The sequence below is a fragment of the Gopherus flavomarginatus genome, chromosome 4, assembly GCF_025201925.1.
Source record: "Gopherus flavomarginatus isolate rGopFla2 chromosome 4, rGopFla2.mat.asm, whole genome shotgun sequence".
Classification (NCBI taxonomy): Eukaryota; Metazoa; Chordata; order Testudines; family Testudinidae; genus Gopherus; species Gopherus flavomarginatus.
This window is the reverse complement of record NC_066620.1, coordinates 172232722-172256050: the sequence shown is the minus strand read 5'-3', so window position 1 is coordinate 172256050 and position 23329 is coordinate 172232722. Positions and strand designations below refer to the sequence as shown.

The 23329-nt window shown below is 41.7% G+C and overlaps 1 protein-coding gene across 1 annotated transcript in view; it reads right to left on the bottom strand.

Annotated features, from left to right (window-relative positions):
- ELOVL5 (ELOVL fatty acid elongase 5) overlaps nucleotides 1–22857 on the bottom strand; it is a 59260-nt gene extending 36403 nt beyond the window's left edge. Inside the window, exon 1 of the mRNA XM_050950971.1 lies at nucleotides 22704–22857. The gene's annotated coding sequence lies outside the window, so the exon portion shown is untranslated. The remainder of the gene's footprint in view (nucleotides 1–22703) is intronic.
- Between the last annotated feature and the right edge of the window lie 472 nt (nucleotides 22858–23329).

Below are 23329 nucleotides of genomic sequence, written 5' to 3'. Positions count from 1 at the left end.
GAGCGGGGGGATAGAACTCAAGTCTTCCAGGGATAACTCTGCTGATGGGAGCAAAACCAAGGCAGCCAGTTCTCTGACGGTATGTCTATACTACGGGATTATTCCGATTTTACAGAAACCAGTTTTTTAAAAACAGATTGTATAAAGTCGAGTGCACGCGGCCACACTAAGCACATTAATTCGGAGGTGTGCGTCCATGTACCAAGGCTAGCGTTGATTTCCAGAGCATTGCACTGTGGGTAGCTATCCCATAGTTCCCGCAGTCTCCCCCACCCATTGTGATCTCAACCCAGAATTCCAATGCATGATGGAGCAAAAACAATGTCACGGGTGACTCTGGGTAAACATTATCACTCAATCCTTCCTCCGTGAAAGCAACGGCAGACAATCATTTCGTGCTCTTTTTCCCCTGGATTGCCCTGGCAGACGCCATAGCATGGCAACCATGGAGCCTGTTTAGCCTTGTTTCACTGTCACCGTATGTGTACTGGATGCTGCTGACAGATGCGGTACTGCAGTGCTACACAGCAGCATTCATTTGCCTTTGCAAGGTAGCAGAGATGGTTACCAGCCCTATTGCACCGCCTGCTGCTTTGGAAATTGGCAATGATAGTTACCAGTCATATTGTACTGTCTGCTGCTGTCATGGGTGCTCCTGATCAGCGCTCCACACTGGGCAAACAGGAAATGAAATTCAAAAGTTTGCAGGGCTTTTCCTGTCTACCTGGCCAGTGCATCCGAGTTCAGATTGCTTTCCAGAGCGGTCACAATGGTGCACTGTGGGATACCGCCCAGAGGCCAATACCATCGAGTTGTGGCCACACTAACCCTAATCCAACATGGCAATACCGATTTCAGCGCTACTCCCCTCGTTGGGGAGGAGTACAGAAATCGGTTTTAAGAGCCCTTTATATCGATATAAAGGGCTTCGTTGTGTGGATGGGTGCAGGGTTAAAATCCGTTTAACGCTGCTAAATTCGGTATAAACTTGTAGTGTAGACCAGGCCTGAGACTCCAGCAAATGGTCCCAGGATGAATGTCATGGCTGACAGCATGAAAAGCAGCAAAGAGGTTAGGAAGGATGGAGAATGAGAGGAAATCACCTAACTCCCAAAGGGTGGCAAGTTCTGCCCCATGCTGGGTTGTACAGCAATGGCTGCTATGTAATTTTACATTTTAACTGAAAACCATTTTGTTCAGTCATTTTTTGTTCTGAGTTTGAGAAAAGGAAGGAATGAGAAAGTGTCATAAGTATCAGATGTGTTGATGCCTCAAATTCTTAGGGTTTCAGCTGCATTCAGGCCAATTCCAAAACAAAGAACAGAAACTGCATCCAGAGTCCATGAAGTCGACAATTATTGTCATGATTTGCATTCACTGGGCACCATCTGTGTGCTCAGCACTGTTGAGAATATGCCAAAAAAAATCCAGTCCCTGAGCCAATGCATGTAAGATGTGTAACTCTGGTTAAAATGGCTCAGCTATTTAAGTACGAAGGTATAGTTATTGACCACAGATGTTATCACATGGTCACTGTGATGTTTATATCTAGGAGTGGAGCCACTGATGGCAATAGAAATTTTAGCTGATTAAGGACCAGAAGATTTGACCCTCCAACTTTCTTTCTAAAGGAGGAGCTGCCCAGAGCTCCCGTGCTTGTTTATTTTCCTTTCCTGCCTGCAGTGGCCCTGATATACCTCAGAAGTGTCAGTTTTTTTCTCAACTTTAAAATATAGAATTTTCTTGGTGTTTGCTTTTAAATATTCTCCTGTGAGAACTCAGTCGCTGTAGTGCTGTGTTTAAAGGCTAGTTACTTTCCAGAAGTGCAGTGTTGCCAACTCTCATGATTTTGTCACGAGTCTCATAATTGTTTTCCTTGAAGCTGTCGTGGTATATTTCCCCAATCTGAACCTTAGAGTCCAAAAGTTGGGGTACCAGCATGAATTCCTCTAAGCTTAATTACCAGTTTAGATCTGATAAGCTGCCACCACCCAAAAATATATAGTGTTTTGGGGCACTCTGGTCCCCCCAAAAACCTTCCCTGGGGACCCCAAGACCCAAATTGCTTGAGTCTTACAACACAGGGGAATAAACCATTTCCTCCCCTTCTCCTTTCTTCCTCCCAGATCTTTCCCGCCCTGGGTACACTAGGAATCACCGTGATTCAAACTCCTTGAATCACAACACAGAGAAATCAGGTTCCCCCTCCACCCCCCCCCCCCCGGGGCTATCCTGGAGAGATAGACAGATTCAAGCTCCGTGAATCTAAAACAAAGGGATTCCACCCATCCCCCCTCCCTTCTCTCACCAATTCCCTGGTAAGTACAGACTCAATTCTCAATTCCCTTGGGCCTTAACAAGAAGAAAAAAATCAAACAGGTCTTAAAAAGCAAAACTTATTAAAAGAAAGAAAAAAAGTAAAAAGTTGTCTCTGTAATTTAGATGGTAAAAGTTACAGGGTCTTTCAGCTTATAGACACTAGAGAGAAGCCCCCCCAGCAAAATACAATTTAAAATACTTCCAGCAAACTACACATTTGCAAATACAGAAAACAATCGAAAGACTATAACCGCCTTTCCTACTTAATACTCACTATTCTGAATATGTAAGAGACTGTAGCAGGGAGATTGGCAAGAAACCTGGTTGCACGTCTAGTCCCTTTCAGGACCCAGAGAGAACAAAACAAAACCCAAAAAACACAAAGGCTTCCCTCCACCGAGATTTTAAAGTATCTTGTTTCCTGATTGGTCCTCTGGTCAGGTGTTTTTGGTTCCCTTTACAGGTAAAAGAGACATTAACCCTTAACTATCTGTTTATGACAGAAGCACCAGCTCCTGAAGTCAAGTAGATAATGTGATGATTTCAGCCTTCACTCTTAAAGAAAAAAATGAAGTTTCTAGTCCCTGTGCCTATGGAGAAAGCTCCAAAATGTGACCCCAGTGCACCTAAACGCTCAAAAAGCAGAAGGCAAATAAAAAGAACCCCAGATCTGTTATATTTACATAATTTAATGATGTTAAACTCAATCTCATGATTTTTGGTGAGCCTGATTCATGATTTTTGAACATTTGGGATTGGCAATACTGTGAAAATGACCTGAAAGTATCAGTTTCACTCGTATTTAAGGTTAGTTTCTAGTCTATTATTTGTAGTAAGATGACACCTCTAGCGCCCCAGGCCGGCGCAGTATAAACTCATGGGGCCTTGCCCTAGTATGATGTTTCCAAATTTAAATGATCTATTCCAAGGTTGGTGAACTGCAAAAAAGTGATAGAAAGTAACCTAGATTTTTCTACAATTGTTGTATTCAAGAGTTAGTAAGAAAGAATATACATTACAATTCTGAACCTAACCAGTGTTACTTAAGTGACTTGACACAAGATATGAGAACATGTTCATGTTAGAGTTGAGTGGATCTAATATTTATTAAATCCTCTTTTTTAAATATAGGAATTAGATACAGTGCTCTTATCAGCTAATTTCTAAGTTATCTGCAAAACACCCTAGAGTTTTCAGGTACCTAAGTAGCTCTTGGAATCACGATTAAAATTTGCCCTTCCCCCCCATCTGAAATAGCACCCCTGCCCACAAGCTGGAGTCAGCTGGCATCAGCCAGCCGTGGGTGTCTAATTGCAGTGTAAACATACCCAAAATCCTACAGGCCTTGCAGGGTAACTGGCAAGTATGAGAACACTGAAAATGTATAAGAAAGATGCATTTTCCCCCCTTCAAGCTGAAAATTAATTATGCAGTTCATGACATTATTTCAGTCTCTTGATACAGACAATGATATGGAGCGAGGAATAGCTCAGTGGTTTGAGCACTGACCCACTAAACCCAGAGTTGTGAGTTCAATCCTTGAGGGGGTCATTTAGGGAACTGGGGTAAAAAAAATTTGTTTGGGGATTGGTCCTGCTTTGAGCAGGGGCTTGGACTAGATGACTTCCTGGGGTCCCTTCCAACCCTGATATTCTATGATTTCTTGTGTGATAAATATCTTAAGCCTGAAGAAGAAAACTAAGGATGATAGCCAAGAACAAGGAACACCTAGTATTAAATAAAATACATTAATAGGAACACTGAGACAAGGCAGCAAAGCAGAACAATCTACAAGTCTCCTCACTAGAAAGATGTCCACTATTACAGTCTAAGGGATACTCTCTCACTAAAAAAGGGAAAGGTTAGAAACCAATGCAGATCTATTTAGAAAATACTATAAGGAAGAATTCAGAGTTCCCCTTCTGCCTTCAGGAACAACTCCCTACTAGTTTACTAGATACCGACTAGCCAGAGGCTATAAAAAGATTAGCCCCTGGGAAAAGTAAAAGCAACCTCCAAGTGCCAGGGATTTTGACTTCTCACCAGGGTATTGTCCACAGATAGTGAGGCCTCTCATCTTGGTTTAGCAGTTTAACAATTATAGTTGTACGATAAAGTTTTCAAAGTGCTATATATAAGGAAGTGGATGGGAAGAGATTGAGAGAGTTTGGGAGCTGGTGGCCGAGAGAGAGTGGAAGGTTCTGATAAGATAAATTAGAGAGAAGTAGGTAGGGTATTGAGAATGAAAGAAAGAAGCCAGGAAAGGAAAGAAGATAAAACAAGTGCAAGAGAAGCACAGTAACATTCTTTAAATGCATATTAGAAAGCTGACAGGTACTACAATTAAATACCGTGCATGATAGACAGCAGGCAACAGTTTATTCCTTTAAACTCCAAAGGCATGACTTTGGGGGTGTGGCCCAGCAGGTATTTGTCACCCCACTCCTACTCATCTTAATTCTCAGGCTAGCAGATATTAGGTAAATTGTCTTCTTAGAGTAAGTTTTTTTTTAAGGTAGGAACATGTCTGCCTTTGTATAGTCCCTATCACAACAGAGTCCTCTTCTTGATGGGAATGTCTTGATACTACCATAATAAAAATGGGTACGTATTTTCATGGGATGATGCCTGATTTTAAGACAGACTAACACTTTAAGATCAAAAGATCACAGACAATAACTGATGGGCAAGAGAGAGGACAAAAGATGGCACGAGTCTGATATACTTGGTCAGAAGGGACCAAGTCTAGATGCGATAAATCGATCCTTGAGCCCTCTCCCGTTGACTCCTGTACTCCAGCTCAGCGAGAGGCGCAGGCAGAGTCAATGGGGGAGCTGCAGCAGTCAACTCACCGTAGTGAAGACGCCACAGTATGTAGATTTAAGTACGTCGACTTCAGCTACGTTATTCATGTAGCTGAAGTTGCTTAACTTAGATTGATTCCCCCCCGCCCAGCCCCACACCCAGCATATACCAGGCCACAGTGTATCATTCCTATCTAGCTCTGCTTTTTTCTGAGTGTAAGACTTGATATGTTTTGCAAACAGGTTTAATCTCTCTCTCTTTTTTAAATACAGTAGACCATTTAAATCTCAGATTTGTCAATTTCCATGCAAAACATCTCAACCTTCAACCTCTAACAAGAGATAAAGTGAAGAAGGAAGGGTATCCTGGAGTCCGCATCAACTGGGATTCTTGCTAAAATATGCACAGGCTAAGCAGCCCTTTCCCACAAGGCGCACAGTTCCATGGCTGAAATCCACAGGTATGCATGGAAAACACTTATTGAGAAGGGAGCTTAGGAGTGGCCAGGTGATTGGACCTTTAAAGTACTGAGAGAATTCATGTACCTGAAAGGTAGGCTCTGGATAGCATTCTCTCTGTTCTGCATGGCAGTTTCCAGCTCCACTGTTGTACTCTCCCTGCAAGCACAGAACTCCCACTACCATCAAAGGGAGTTCTGGGCCTACCAGGAAGTCTACATAGAACAGCAGACCTGAAAATTGCCATACAAGAGGAGAATCTTACCCTTTGTCCATAAGAAATCTACATCTTTGACTGCCTGATGAACTGGATTTCAGATGTAAGAATTAAGATTGGAGAAGGGGGGTGAGGAAGAAGGTTACTCCTACACAATGCCAAAAGAAGTTTGAACCCTGTGAATATCATAAAGCAGAAATGTACTTTCTAACAGCTGTAAAGGGACATTTCCAGTATACCCTTCTATTACTGCACAAATACTGCTGTTTCAGCATTTGAATGGCACCTTGCCAAGTCTGAAACAGAAATGTGAAAAAAAAAATCTTAGCAAGTGACATTCAAGTACAAAACAAAACCTACAGGAACTAGCTTTGATTTCAGGTGTTGCCTTGCTCATGGCTTTTGATTTATTAGTGTAAAGTATGCACATTCTGTTTGGTCAGAGACTAAGAGCCATTACACTGCTATTGGACAAGTGAAATACCATGTCTGGCAAGAGTACTCCGAGGATAGCTATCCAATAAACAGGATTAATTAAAAAGAGATTAGTCACCTTTTTAACTAGATACCGTAATCCGATAAAAAACAGGGAAACAAATAGGAAGAGGCATGGAAGGAAGTTGAGGGTGACAGAGCAGGGAGGAGTTGATAGTGTGTTCACTGAGGGATATATAACAAGTTACAGCATCACAGATAGTAATGCTTGAGGGACCACTTGTAGCTGGGGATACAGGAGGACACAAAGCCTAAATTAAAATTTTTTCTTTAATATTCCAACATTGTGGTCTTGTAAGATAGCTATTTAATACTATACGATCAGGGCTGCACCATTGCTTGCTAAGCTTCATTCTAAGATGTTGACATTCTGCCAATGGACACTGTTCAATATAGACCCTTGAACAATGGAGGAAAGTATTCTCATATATCCTTTGTGCTGTCAAAAAAAAGAGTAAATGCCTCAGCCAACTCCAGACATAACATGATGGAATAATTGTAGGAGAGGGAAGGGAAGAAGAAAATGGAATTAGGACTCCATTAACAGTCTTTATGTCATCACCATATGTTGCTCAAAATATAGCCCTAGAGCTGGAAGTTAAAATAAACTTTAAAAAAAAAAAGTGTCAGAAATCTGCTTATTGTAATAATGTGCCCTGTCATGATCTCTTTTCCAGAAAGGTTTGATTTCTTCTGTATCTATCTGCAGAAGGGCAATAATAGGTATACCACGACCTGCACACACTATCAAAAACTAAGATGGTTTAAGCCAGTAAAGTGGTTAAAAAAAGCTAGAAGGGACTTGACTGTGGAATTCATTCAAAGTCATAAAGGCCAAAATGAATGATTATTTCCTCCTTTTTTGTTTTCTTCATCAAGTGTCCTCATATTACATAAAGGATTGCTTGAAGTTTGGAACCAAGAAAGAAATACTACTTGGAGCAGCACGCACTCAACTTGTGAAATTTACTGCCACAGAAGTTCAGAGTCCAGGACTATGGTTGGATTTTTAAGGAGTGCTAAATACTTTTATCACCAACATTTGTTGCTATGCAAGATAATAAAATACCCTGATCTCATACTACCAGGTATAGAGTGATCACCTGTGGGGATCAGGAATTCTCACCCATGTTTTCCCCCTTTACCACTGTTAAACTGGCTACAGTAGTTGAGTTATTGGGGTCTTCACCTTTACCAAAAGTACGTATTGGCTTCTGCAAGAAGTGGGAAACAAACTATTTGTCTGTTTAGTTTAGATTTGACATGGGATTTTCCATGTCAAAATTCTGAATTCAGTCAATTATCCCAGTGAAAGCTGTCCACCTAACAGTGGAGTAACTACAGAAATATTTTCATCTGTTAAATCTCCTTATGCAGACATTGGCTGTGTTTTTGAGATGTTTCATCAGAGGCCTCTGCTCCAGGATGCATCAAACACTGCTACTTCCTGTATTCTGCAGGAATCATACAGGTTACTTTTCTCCGCAGGCAGGAGACAGCATGAATCAACTAGTTGGAAAAACTGACTCAACTCAACACAACTTGGGGAAATGCTTAGTGCAATCATAATATTGAAACTTTAAATGTACAATTTGTAGTAAAGACCACTGAGGAACTTGCTCTGCTTAAAAAGTTACCTAGAGTTTCCCAAAGACTTATCAACCTAAGTTTTCCATTTCTCTCCCTCCCCGTCTCACTCCTGGGGTGCATGAGTTTAACAGAAGCTTAAAGTTACATTTGCTAGTAATAGATTTTTGGATCAAATGGTTGGGGGAGGCTTTCAATGAAAATGTGGGTGTACAAAATGAAGTATACAGTCACCACATTTTAACATCTGCCAAGCTTTTGAAAACTGAACAGCCCCTTCAGAAAAAAACGAGTCATACACACACTCTGCAACCTTGCCAGGTGGTGTATAAATTAAGATATCCACTTTAAACATTTTCCAAGCTCCCTCAGCTAGCTTTTTATGCCCCACACTTTGGAAAAATGCTGCTTTATGGGAAACCTTGAACTTGCAAATGTGCTTCAGCCCTCCTGTGACCTCTGGAAGTTAGGATTTCAGATACCAGATGGGGCATTCACAGAGGTCCACTGGTGAAGCCTCTGGTACTACACAAGGGTAATTTTTTTTGTTTCCTCAAAATTTAATTTCTGCAAGCTGAAATGCACCAGTTTACCTTTCCTTCCAGTATGTGGGGACAAATACTTTGGTACAGTGAATAATTTCTGTCTTCACCATGCACCACCACAAAACGGACAAGAATTTCAAAAGACTCCATATATTCAAAAAGCACTACAAAATTATCTTTTTGTTTTGGAATGTAAAAGTGTGTCATATTTGCATAAAGAAGCCAATTATACTGAAACCCAAGTTTCAAAGTTTGGATAGATAAAGTTTTACTATTTGAATGCATCTACCTCAAAATACAATGATTTATAGGATAATACTGCCCTTTGAAGAGTCTGCTTCAAAAAGGAAGACACTAAAAACTAACCAGCCATCTAAAAAGCAGAAGACAGACATCAACTCATGTTATAGCTGTTCTTTGTTCTGAAAAGCAGTCTTCATGCTTCAGAACAAGGTACACCAGACTAAAACACCTCTGCTGAAGCTTTGCTACACGGATCTTAGGGCTTGTCTCTACTTACCTGGGGAATCGACCCAGAGCAAACGATCCATCAGAGGTCAATTTAGCCAGTCTAGTGAAGACCCACTAAATCAACCACCAATTGCTCTCCTTTCAACTCTGGTACTCCACCAGAACGAGAAGCATAAGGTAAGTCAACGGGAGAGTTTCTGCTATCAACCTAGCATGGTGTAGACACTGCAATAAGTCATCCTCCAGCTACATTATTCACGCAGCTGGAGTTGCATAACTTAGGTCAACTTAGCCCCATAGTTTAGACCTGCCCTAAGGTTCCACACCCACTAGTCTGACATTAAGAGATAATGAGATTATGCCTATGCTGCAGGGACTACAGCATCACAGGTACGGCACCATAGCTATGCAGTCATAGCCCTGGAACACAGACACAGCCTACAGCGATGTAAGGGTTTTTTCCTGTCACTGTGAGAACACCACCTCTGAGTGATGGTAGCTAGGTTGAAGCATGGTAGAAGCATTTTTTCCATTAACCTCGTTGTGTCTACACCAGATATAAGGACAACATAGCTATGGTTCTCAGGGATACAGATTTTTAAACACCCCTGAGCAGTGGCGTTGGAACAATTTTTATAGTGGGGGTGCTGAAGGTCACTGAACAAAACTGTAAACCCTGTACATGATGGAAACTACTTCAAGGCAAGGGGTACTGCCACACCCCCAGCATCCTTGTCCTCAAGTCCTATAGCAGTATTGATCTAAGTTTTAAGCAAAGACCAGGTCTGACACCATAGCAAAAAGGAAGTTAGACAAATTAGACAAATGCCAGATGCCTGTATAATCAGAAAGCAGAATTACTTACATTAGCTTCTGTTTAATAGTGTGTAACTGATGTATGTTACACACATACCTTTAAAAATAAGGACAATCAGGTGAGAACTGTAAAATTGAGAACAAAAAATGTTAAAAATTGCAAAAACAAACAATGTCAAGCAGAGTTTATAAATAGTTCTGATTTTGGGACTATATTTAAGAAGGTGAACTGAAAGAGGGAAAAAAAGGCTGAACAGAGTATTCAGAAGACTAAGGAAACTGCTGATTTGTTAAAAAGGTATTTCTCTTTGCTTCTGCCTGAAGCAGGGAGACAAGAAAGATGGATCTGACTCAGGAATCAGATTTTTGACAAGACAGGAATAAAATGTTAAGGAACAGGAGAATGTTAGCTGGGAAAAGGCCAAATATATTGCAAGACTTCTCAACGAAAGCCAGCTTCCAATGTTTTGGCACAATCTAAAACACAGTGTACTATAGTCCAAGAAAAACACAACTGATAAAAATTAAAGTATATAGAAAAAAAATAGAAATTTAAATACAGGGATTCAGCCAAATGACTAAATAGATTGATGGACTCCCAGGCCAGAAAGGACCTTTATGATCTAGTCTGACCTCCTTTATTACACAGGTCACAGAATTTGCGCAAAGTAATTCCGACATCCAATCTTCAGTGAAGGAGAATCCACCACAATCCTTGGTAAATTATTCCAATAGTTAATTACTCTCACCATTCAAAATTTACACCTTGTTTCCAGGCTGAATTAGTCTAGCTTGAACTTCTAGTCATTGGATTGTGTTACAACTGTATCTGCTAGATTGACGAGCCCATTATTAACTATTTGTTCCCCACTTTGGTACTTCTAGACTGCAATAAAGCCACCCCTTAACATTCTCTGTTAATCTAAACAGAACGAACTCTGAGTCTAGCATTATAAGATAGGTTTTCTAACCCTTTAATCATTCATGTGGCTCTTCTCAGAGCCCTCTCCAATTTATCAACATCCTTCTTGAACTGTGGACAGCAGAAGTGGACACAGTATTCCAGCTGCAGTCAGACCAGTGCCAAATATAAAGGTAAAATAACCTCATTGCTCCTACATCAGACTCCTGTTTCTGCATCCCAGGATCACACGGCTTTTTTGGCCACAGCGTCACACTAGAGGCTCACGTTCAGCTGATTATCCACCAGGACCTTCAAATCTTTTTCAGAGTCCCTGCTTCCCAGAGTAGAGACCCACATTGTACAAGTATGGCCTGCATTCTTGGCAGCTAGATGTATATATTTACATTTAGCCATATTAAAACACATTATTTGCTTGCACTCAGTTTGAGTTAGTGAAGATAGCTTCTTGCCTCTTTCAGACTAACCAGAGAGTGAAGATCCTGGAGTAAAGGGGTTGTAGTTAGAGGAGTTAGCTTTGAGTCTCATAATACATTACACTTAAAATGAAAATTTACATCCATGGCAGTGATTTGAGCCAAATTATAAAAATAGCAATCTACAGAAGAGCAAATTCGATAGGGAGTCTAAGGTATTGTCATAATACCAAGCATCATGGCTGTCTGCTCAGACTTAAATCATTAATCTTATACACAAAAATCATTTATGTATCCATACAAATTTTGTTCATGTCTATTGTGGCAGTGGAAAAATAGGGCTTGTCTTCACATACAGCGCTGCACTGGAATTTTTTTTCCCCCTTAAAACTTTGCTGTTACTGCAATTCTAATGCTTACCACTTTTTGAAAGCTAAAAATGTTCTGGTCCAAACTCTCTCTCTTAAGGAATAAAGTTAGAAAGTAAATTCCAGTGATTAAAGATTTGTCTAGAGTGCCTATCATCATGGTACCTACTCTCTACACACAGATATGCTATTTATAAAACAAACAAAATTAGTAGTATTATTGTAGACAATCAGGGCTAATCCACCCTTCTGGAGTTCACTAAGGAATTGATAATTTGGTGGGAGAACAGGAAAAGGAAAAAACAAAATTGTCCATAGTTTTGTTTAAATTAACTGCAGGAAGAAAAATTTTAAGCTGCACCCCAATGATTTTATGTGCAACCTTGCTGAGGATGCTTGATAAAGATCTGTACTTCTTTAAGGAGCATTCCTGACCCCTTTCTTGCCCCCAGACCAAGATGGGGACCCCCTGCTGCAGTTCATCACACAATCCAACCTCACACTATCTGCTTTTGCAAGACAAACTCCTAAAGAATTTTCTGTAAGTGGGAAAATGGCTTTTAAAAGTAAATGTTTAAGATAGACACACACCAACCAGACAGGACGGGCAGATGTAAAAGAAAGAACAGCCAGGAAAAGATGAAGGGGAGGGGGGGAGGCATAATCCACACCTCTTCATAAATCACCTCAAACTGGCCATTCACTTACAGTCTTGGCAACAGCCAATGATATTTATATATAAATAAAGCAAACAACAATAAAAAGTTCTCAAACAGGGAAGTGGTCTTGCATCCTTTTCCTCTACCGAGTAATCTTACTCTGTTGCTGGAAAGAAAGACATGAGTGGAAGGAACAGAAGGTGAGCAAGTGAGTTAGTGTAAACAAATTACATTGTGCAATTTTAGCTATGGTCTTGCAACTGCTCCCTGATTTTATTTATAAATTAATTGTCTACTCTAATCCATTCACTAGATATAAGCTAACTAGACAGTTGATTTTAGGCAGAGTTATAGAAAAACCCTTGAAAAAAAATGCTAATGTTTCTCTTCACATACACCTCTACACTGAAACCACTCAGTAATGGGAAACTGAGAAATCAGTGGAAGCATGAAAAATTAAACACAAACTATGTTTGTTCTATAAGGCACTGTCAGCCCTAAGATAGAGTGCCATGTTCTTGCTTTGGTTTCTGTTTCAAAGCAAGATTATTACTGCCCTTGAAAAGGACAAAACAAAGGGCAATGAAGATATAGATTCCGGGAATTTGTTACAAGGAAAGGGTAAAAGGTTTGGGCCTTATCTGGCTCAGGAGGCAGTTCTGAAGACTTCAGAATTACATAGGTAGTTGGTGAAGAGTTCAAAAGTCAGGACAATGCTCTTTTCACAATAACTTAACAAGGTGTGTAGCCTCAGGGATGCAGTTGACTCTAAACATTAGTTTTGCCCACACAGTATAGTTAATATTCCATAAGTAAAGATAGCAGTTAATGCTTTACCCTTTCACTGATTTAGGCTGAAATATCCTTGTCTTCCTATAACCTGATCATCCTGGTTTTCTACAGTACAGATACAGCTTCCTAGACATGCATGTATAGCCAGTTTGGCTACTAACACTTCTTCCCAGCTCAGTGTGATAGGGCATGCCAGACTGCATTGCTCCAAGACTCCTGGTGCTGCTCTCTGTGTGCATTTCCCATGCACATTCCCCTGTAGAGGGACTACACGAGAGCTGCCCAGATTTTCTGAGAACATATGGACACATCAGTAGGCAGTGTGGTGGGCATGGATGCACAAGAGTGACTGTTGTGAAAAGAGCAGCTGTGTGGACACAGCTCAGCCTTGTTTGTTGTAGCGATTCAAATTATGATGCCATGAATGGATTATGAAACTTGGTTACAGAAGGGAAAGTGAGAAAATTAATCAGAATTATCACTAAAAAAATGAACATGAAAGACACTGTCAAAGCCACTAAAGCAGATCATGTAAATAAGGGTATGGCTAGACATTTTTATAGGCAGAGAAGTGATGAAAGAGTGACAAAGAAGGAAAATGGTGGACACAACCTAAAGTTGCTAGGCTTGTTGGTCACTCTTAGTTTCCTGTCCAGAAAATATATATTTTTCATGTGAATAGGAAATTCTGATCACTGTAACAAACAGAGCTGCCTTCCTATAATCAGAATGGACGCAATGAACTATGCTCCTCACATGACAAATGTAAAGCTTAGCAGAAACTAAAAAGCGATTGTACAAGTATGGACTGATGGACAGATCTACTGCCCTAGTCTGAGACAAACAATTCAGAGCTGGTGCCAGCAAGCAGTATTTGTGGTCAGGAAAGAATAAATGTTATAGGCCTGTGGTTTAAGAAAAAAAAGACAATTAGACTTTCATGGTAAACATCTGCTACTTAAAGATTCAGTTGTAACACTTTCAATATAATATAGAAAGGAATATGAAATGTAACATAACATTTGAAGTGGAAGCAAAGGAACGCCACTTATCTCATCAATAGTTTATTGAAGTGAATGGCATAAATCCAAGTAATACTGTAAACTGTATGAAATTAAATGTTTACTTCCTTATCTCAGTACATGCCTGTTTGTGTTAAACCCTTCAAAGCACCATCAGCAATATCCATAAGAACTGTGACACTAACAAAAAGTCCCCCATGCCATATATTCCTTAACAGCCAGAGCATCATTTGAGCTGAAGTCCATCACCTTAATTCTACAACAGGAGTTTTAACCCTGTGGCTACAGCAAGAGGAGTTATTCTTCCAACCACAGAGAGGAAAAAAAAAGTGCTACTTTTCTCCTTATGGTAGTGAGCAGAAGGGAGGGGAGCAGAGATCCTCTGAGGTAACAATAGAATTAGCACCTCATTTAAATCACTGAGCAAGTGGCACAAAGAGTACAGGGATGTGGCTGGATTTTAGATCATGGGAGGAAAAATTTAAGACTCTTGATCTATAGTTTGACATTACATTAAAAAAAAAAGCAACAAGCCAGCTTCATTTACTGCAAGCTTTACTGTAACCTGACAAACCAAACGAACATAAAAAATATCCCCATCTGTTAGACAGGTGTTTGGTGTAGTAAATTTAAACTAAAGATTAATAAATCCAGAGAAACTAGAGTCCATGCAAGATGTTTGTATTCCTACCAACTAGAAATGTGATGCACCATTGAAGTAGCTACCATTAATGAAGCATAGACACTCAGGTAAAAGTTCTGTGTTTGTAAAAACCATACACAATTCTGAGATGCAGTGTATTGGATGCAGCGTCTGGACTGATTGACTGTTGTTTTAACTTGCAACACAGAGCTCAAGAAAAACAGTCTGATTCAATTTTAACTGGAGTTAGCAATTCTAGATAACTATAACTGCTAAGCTTGGAGGACTAGTAAGGGAGATGGTTACACTATTGTTTTTCCTCTCTAAATGCCTTGGAACTTTGTGTTTAATACAAGTTAACCATCTTAAGGAAATACAAATAATTCTCTACTATACACCAAAGTACACTGGAGAAGCTTTCAGAACTCATTTACTTTGAACTAGTCTGTTCTTGAACTCCTATTTTACACACAATAAGAGAAACCAAGGGAATGTATTTAGGAGAGTTAATTTCACTAATTAAAACAGAGAGATTCTACTTGTGTAAAACTGTAGGTCACAAGGCCTATTCAATTTATCTTTAAAATAGATTTCAAGGAAGCGTTTATTTTCATTGTAAGAATCAAAACATGAGCAGCTGCTACAAAGTTTTATCAACAATCTTAGGTGAATTTAAAAACACGGAAATATCTCATTTACACTGATCAATGCTAGCAAACCTTCGAGAAGGCAATCTAGACTACTCCCTTCTTCTCGGATAAGTCATTCCACTAATCATATTCCTGAAGTAGTCCAGTATTTAGTTGAACCATTGTTAAGCACTCTCATCGAGATGATTTGAACACAAAAACAATTTTAAATTTTGAAAACATAACTAGTTGGTTATTCTTTAGATGTAGGCATTGACTACTGTTATTTTATTATGGCAATTATTTCCAGAGCTAAAATGCTGGACTCTACATGATAAAGTTTGCAAGAACCTGCAGGGTAAAGGGATTTTGTAGGTTTTCAACAACAAGCTAGTTGAGAAGCCTGAAGCAAACAGGGGAATTTATCAAATGCTACAAATTATGTATTTTACAATTGTACAATGATCATAATCATGTAAAATGGAGATGATGTTCAGGGCAACTGTATCTGTGTTTCCCCTCAAAGGTCCAGCAAGGGCACCCACTGGCTCCCCAACCATTGACTTTGGGGACCTGCATCTCTCTCCCTTCTGACTGGTTATGTCCAGGCTATACAGTTGCCTGCCTTCACTGTGTTATTCCCAGCACAGACCAGCTGCCAAAGGCACCTGCTTGCTTCCTCCTTCAGAGAGACTTAAAAGGTATAATTGCTACAGCTGTAAGTACCACACAGTTCTGTCTATGCAAGCCTATTTTATTATTAAGGTAAAAAGCATTACAGAGAAAACACCAAAAAACAATAAAAGAAACTACACACATGCTAATAAGTTTCATAGAGTTAACCTCAGCCCTAACATGGATTCTGGTGGGAGTCCTTCAAACCGCCACCCAAGGGGGATTCTTTGTGGTTAAAAGTTCATCACCATTTCACTCACAACAACCAGAGTCTTATGGGACCTCAGTAGGCCAAGTTCTTCCAATCCTTCCCAAAGGATTGGGGACCTCTGTGCACAAGGGGCCCTGATCAGGAAGGAGGCCCTGAGCCAGTTTAAAGCCAGGCTATTTATCCAAAAACCCCTTTCTTTGTCCGTTGAAAATTGGATTCTCCAGAGACAGTTAGTATATGCAATGGAGATGGCTTCTCTGGAGATTTCACAACATGAGTGAATTTGCTTGCTCGCCCCTGCTGTTCTCCTATTTACCCTTCTCATGGAAGTCATACAATTACTCAACAGCACATACACAAATGCATCTGAATACAATGTACACCAAAGGTATTAACCCTAATTCAATAAGGTTAACGTAATTCAATAATGTTTATCTTAATTCCATACAGTTTGTTCAGGATATTGTCAGTGTCTCACAGATGCTTACTCACCATGTGAAGCATTTTGAGATCTATGGATGAAAATTACAAATCCCCTACGTTAATATTTCACGACAATCCCCTACATTAATATTTCACTGTTCTCCACAGAACACTAAGCATTTCACAATACTGAAAGGAAAATAGGAGCACTACCCCAAAGAGCTCACAAACTAATTTCAGACATAACAATGAAGGGAGGCAACACACGCAGTGTAGAAGGGTTGAGAGAAGAAGGACAAAGGCAATATCAGTAAGGTTACCTGGTTACTCAGGGTCACTATGCTACTAATGCACATAGCATGAGAGATATCAAAGTATATAGGTGCCTAGTTTGCCAATTTCTTGTAGGTATCAAGAGGAACTCTGATGGAGCATGGTAGCCTTATGAACCAGCTTAAGTAAGGTGTTCCATCTACAAACTCAGTGTGGAATTAAACATGGAGCATCCTTGTACATCTGCAGAGAAACAATGCCAGCACCACCACCAATGCTATAGGAGACTCAGGGGTTAGTGGAGGAATAGCCACCACCATGTGGAACTAAACACAGTAGGAGCCCCATGAAAGCTCTACATGCATGAAGGGGTCCCTCCAACACTACCTCTTCTGGGATGGCAGAGATTCTCCGTAAGCATAGGGGATTCCATCACACCAACAGAGAGCTCAGCTGGGACAGTGGCAGTATACCACTTCACCAGAATCCCTCAGAATCCTCCCCACCCCCTGCCCATGTCAGGGCACTCCGCTTGATAAGGTGGTCACCCCATACAAGAGCCTTCTGTCAGGGAGACAAGCAGAGGGCCACCACTCTTTCAGGCTGGCCAGGGCCTCTCCAGACCTCAGCGCACCTTCCCCTGTTTCTGCATGGGCTGGGGTCCCATCTAGGAGGAGGGAAACCTCAACCTCCATCACCGCAACAGAAGTCTATATTTAGGGACAACAAAAGTATTTATAGTGCAAGAGGGTTGCCCCGCATTAATTTCATTTGTGGGTGAGAGGGTGTGGCAGATACAGCATTAGTTAATTTATTTACAGGCATCATAGTATTCATTTTTCATCCCCTCGACACACACAAACACACACACACACACACACACACACACACACACACACACACACACACACACACACACACACACACACGTTGAGTTAAATAGTTTGTGCAGGGGAGGGGACATTAACTGGCAACTCACAGTTCAGCCAGCAACAGACCAAGGAATGTTGTGATACCTGACCACTGGGAGATTGGGCGAGGGGAGAATGGCATAAGGCACTGATGCATTTCAATCTGGTAAGTAGACTTTGGGCACAGGTGTTGGGTAATTTTTTCAAGCCTTGCTGAAGTAGAAGTGAGACATGTATGGCCACAAAGGCTGGGACAGCAAAGTGGCAAAGGCATAGAAAGAAGGGCTGTTCAGTGTTGGAACGTTTCCAGTTATCACCTGCATATAATTTATAACAAAACATTTTCCCCAACAGGCAGTTTAGAACACAGTCCAGCTACTTTAAACTTCTCAGGCCTAAACATTGTAACTCCGATTAAAAAAAAAAAGATGCTTACTTTAGGAACCTCAGCAAGCACATGAAATAGCCCATGAAAGAGATTTGTTTAAATCTTTAAACAAGCTGTTTCTGAGTTTTAAAATGATTAGTCTTCAACCCATTTCCGAACAACCATAAGTACTGAGGTGCAAAAGATTACCCACTTCAAGATATTCTGATCTGGAGCCCCATCATCTGGGATTCTTAACAAATTAGATCTTTCTTAATTGACATAATTGCATATTTCAACTCAATTAATCACTTCATCTCTATTTAATTCCTCATCTAGATGACATAAAATGAAGGTCACAGAGGAAAAGAAGTGGATAGAGAAGGGAAAATTCCTATTTGAAGGTTTGATTCTAACCCCTGTGTTAACAGGGACCAGGTATGTGATATGAGAATTCCTCTGACCTTGTTTACACTTCTCCACAACAATGTAATAACAATGAAACAATGTAACAGGCAAGATACTTGATACAATATACAAGTGTCATACATGTAACAGTTTTAAAACACGGCATGCACAATATAATAGAACAAAGAGTCCATTTTGTCAGTCTTTTCCTAATCTTACAAAACAGAACTCATGTCAGTTATTTTTGCTACCATCCTCTTTCGCAGTTACAAATCTTCTGCATGTCAGTGTGCAAGTGTATTAACTCATTTTAAATAAAGACATTAAGCATAACAGGCACTTAGAGACACCCCTGGAGTTTTTCCAGTGTCTTTTTGTTAAGCAATATGTACCCATCAAGGAATTCAGTTATATAAGCAAACTTTGGCTTCTGTTTCAGTTTATTTGACATGTAAGTCTTGTTAGCCAGTAATGAAGTCTTCACCTTTAAAAAACAAACAGTCTTAAAATGTAAGCTTGGTAATATAAGTACAATGTCCTTTTATCAGGCTCTGGCATGCAACAAAGGTGAAAAGCTATTTCCTCTAGACAAACTCATGTAATTTAATGGCATCAAAAGTCTTCAGAAAAATGACACTTGTTTGCAGCAGGCCTGCATCCCATTAGCACAGGTGCAGTTCCCAACACACAGGACAGGTACAAGTTCCCATTTGGCAACTATCCCAATTCCCCATCAAAAGATGCTGATCTCTCCTTACCCTAGCCTTGTCTAGTCCACCCTAGAAAAATTAGCATCCATGTTACAGAACTCCAGGCATAGTTGCTGAACAGATTTAGATGACAGTGGTAAACACTTGATTCCTGTCTCTATTACAGCTTCCATCACTACCACCATTGGCAAAGCTACACCAGTGGTATCTTGCAGCCAAGAAGCGTACATAAGACCCAATGAGGCAGGACAATGGTGTAAGTACTAGTATAGACAAAGCTCAGATGTTTTACCCACCCCTCCCCCATCCTGAAAATCTGAATACTTGCCCCTGTTTACACTAGCAATTTAATACCAATATAGTACAGCATTTACCTGAATCTACATTTAAATTTTAAAGCCATAAACCACCACCAGGCCAAGTCCACCACAAGCAATAGTGTAAACCAAATGATTAAAATGTTAGCAGTTGCCAATGGCCTGAATACACTAATACTCCAACAGTTGCTGCCACCAGAGATAATGTAATGGTGGGAAGTTTTGTGGAAAATACTACTCTAGACAAAGCCTTGTACTTGTGTTACTTTCAACTCATTTCCTCACATCGCTACAACTACCTTCTTTTAGCTTCAGCTGCATAACTGTGCTTCAGGTAGCACAGATTCATTTTCAGTGGCTTCCTACTTTGTAGACCAGCACCTTATATACAGTAGCATCAGTTCCCCCCCACCCTCCAATCAATAATAGCCCTGTTGAGCCTCCTGCATTGCACTTTTACCAGCAGCCATCAATGCTTTGCTGTTCAGAGACAGGCATCTGATGCTTTCTCCCACTAATAGATGTCAATTAGGATACAGGGGAGGCATAATGGTTGTATTATGCACTCCCACAACTGGTTAGGCCCTTTATGCTAGTCTCTTGCTCCCTGGGCTGAGAGCACTGTGCAGCCAATATCCTCACCTCTAGAGAGGATATGTCTTGTGTCTTTTGACAACAACAAAGTTACAGTTGAAAGGATGCTGGCTACAATATGGAACCTCTCAAGAATCTGAACATGGACTTAAGAGTCAGATTAGGGGCTTTGAAGACTAATGTTTTAGGGAAGGAGGTGAAGGGACTTAAGTAGAGAAGATGTTAGTTAGCTTCCACAAAGCTTTAATGTGTAGTTTTGCTGACACTCTTTCCTTTCCCTGAAATACTTTGTACAATACCTTAGGCATTATGTCTATATTTTTAAAAAATGCCTCAACACCAATGCCTTTCAGTCATCGAGACCATCCTGTCTGCTCTCTCACCTAATTAAAATCTAAATTAGTTAAGTAACACAAAGGATTAATAAAAAAATATTCAGGACAGATACTTAGTCTTCTCACATTTTTTAAAGGATTGCACACCTCTATGGCTCTGCATAAATGGAATATAAATGGCTTGCCACCCCCCGCCCCCCAGAAGTTTCCCCTTACATTCTTATTTGTTATTCAATTTTTTAAGTGTAGGTAGGTTAGGGCTGGCCAGAAAAGGAGATTTCCTGTTTGCAAAAAAAAAAAAAAAAAAAAAAAAAAAAAAAAATCAGGTTTCAGAAATTATTTTGGTCTATATTAGAATTAAAACAAAGACAGTTTGAATTTTTTCCATGAAAAACAAAGCTCTCTCTCTTACATACCCATACGCAGAATAGCCAGTGCTGAGGACAGTCACCTAGGATGTGAGAGGCTCAAATTCAAACCTCCGCTCTGCCTGATTTGCTGTCTAGCTTAAAGAATATTTAGTAAGTCCCTGTTCCGCCTGATTCAGGGCAGAGACTAGTCTCCCACATCTCAGGTGAGTGCCCTAACTACTGAGCTTATCTGGTGTGTCTCTCTGGTTTTGACCAAAAATTCCATTCTAGACTGAAGAAACTTTCCTAATGAAATTCTCATAGAAATGGATTTATTTCCACAGAAAGTTTCAGTTTTGAATAATTGGAATTTTGTGGCAGAAAAACATTTAATCAAAACATTCTCCACCAGCTCTAAATCTAGATTACCAAAATACTGTTCATATCCAGTCACCTCTACTGAAACCCTACCTCATTTGATACTAATGCACAGTGGTGCTTCCTTAAGATCAAAATCTGCGTGTTGTTCTTATTCACAGAACATGTTCAATCTGGAATTTGTTTCTTTTCATCCAAATACATTATGGATTAGTATTATATCATATGAGGGGGAAATGCGGCAGCAATCTTCTTACACCATAATAGGATTTAGCCCTCCTTCTGGAGCAATTTATCTAACTTTCAGGGCCACCTTTGGGGATAGTTTACAAATGATGACAATTCCCTTACGATTAACACCTTGGCTTCTAGGAACAATTCTTCCCTATATATTCCTTCTTTCTCTACTTATGTGTCAAGCGAGTGAAAGGAGGAAGTCAGCTGCTGTTGAAGTTAAAGAGGATGCAGTAGTCATGGTAATGAGCAACTGCATCATACTCTTGAGTGACTGTAATCAAGAAAAAGCTTGAAATGAAAGTCTATGTTCCCTTCCAACCCCCTCCCCATTTGGTTTCACTTAATTACATTCCATAAAATGAAAGAACCTTCAGACATTACCAAACCAGCACATTTTCCATTCATATGGCAATATACTGTATATTAGCAATAAATCCCCAGTAATACTCAATCTGGCAAATTTCCCCTCTGATGTTCAGTTTATCCACCAGCATGATGCACCCCTTTGCGCTTTCACAGCTCCCTCCATTTGAGGATCTCAGCATGCTTTGCAAGTGCTCATTAATCTCACACCGATGGGAATGAGGTGCGGGTTGCAACCACTGTGCTACAGCGGTGATTTAAACCAAGCCCCAAGGAGGCTCCGTGGCTAACTAGAGGCCACGCAGCCAATCAACTGAACAACCAGCACTCCTGGCTCCCAGCCCCAAGACCACGGCTGTCCCCCGGAACTAAGAAATGGTCGCGATCCCCTCAGCCAGCGGGAGCAGGGCGCTGGGGATGAGCCCGAAGTAGCTCTCGGTGCAGGAGCGGTTCCTGGCCACGCGCACCGGGGTGGAAAGTCACCACAAGCAGCAGCAGGACACTAGAGACACCACTTGTTGCGACTCTCCCGGCCGTCGAAAAAGCTCCAGCTGCTCCCCAGCCCTCTTCCCCAGGCACGGGCGCCGGCGCCAGCTCCAGCTCCTGGTAGTACGCTCCAGCTCGCCGGGCCTGGACGCAGCACCGCCCCCGCGGCAACAGCGGATGCACCGCGCGCCCTTTCATGTTCTGATTTCCATGTATTTATTTATTGCGTGCAGCCGCAGGGTTGCATGAACGCTGCCTGGAAACAGCACCGGGCTCCCTCCAGCACCCGGCCGCCGCTTCCCCCTGCCCGCACAGTCTGTCAGCGGCTCCCAGCCCAACCACCAGCCGCTGCTCCCACAGGCTGCTGCGGCCGGGGGCCCAGCTCGCCACCACCCCACGGGCGCCACCGCGGAGCGGGCAGCACAAGTTGCCGTTCCCCCTGCAGGGGCAGCAGGGACCCGGCCCAGAAGCTGTGGGGAAGTTTGCCCGGCAGGACTTTACCTTCTCCTCACTCCGCGAGCAGCCTCGGGCGGCGGCAGCTGGTGCGGGAGGAGGGAGGCAGCGGCTGCCGGCCGGCGCTGTCACGCTGCAGAGCGAGGCGGTGAGGAAAGGGCCGGGCGCCGCGCGGAGGAAGGCGGGGGGAAGAGTGGGAAGTACGGTCCCCTGAGTAAATCGTGGGCTGATTGTGACGTAACAATGGTGCTAGGGACAAATGAGAAGCTGTCTGGAAGGGGGGCGCTATGACGTCATGATCGCCAGGACCAATCCAGGGTTAATGGAACGTTCGGGACTGGGGAGCCCCACAGGGACAGGAAGAGACGGGGCGGGGAGAAGGGGGCGAGGCTGACTGGCAGTGGAGTCCTGGGAGTGAAGGGCAGAGACTCGCCTGCTGACGGGCAAAGCACCGGCATGGGGACAAGTGAAGCATGAGCCCGAGGAGCGGCTGGGGTGGCGAGGTCCGATCCAGAGGAGAAGGGGGTAGTGGGGCTGCGGGAGGGACGGAGAGAGCGGCGGGGCTGGGGATCGGTTGCACCCCATTGCAGCCTTCCCCTCTAGCCCCCCAGAAAAACTACACAGCCCGGCCCGGGACCGTTATGTCTCCCATCCAGCCGGGCCGCTCAGCCCAT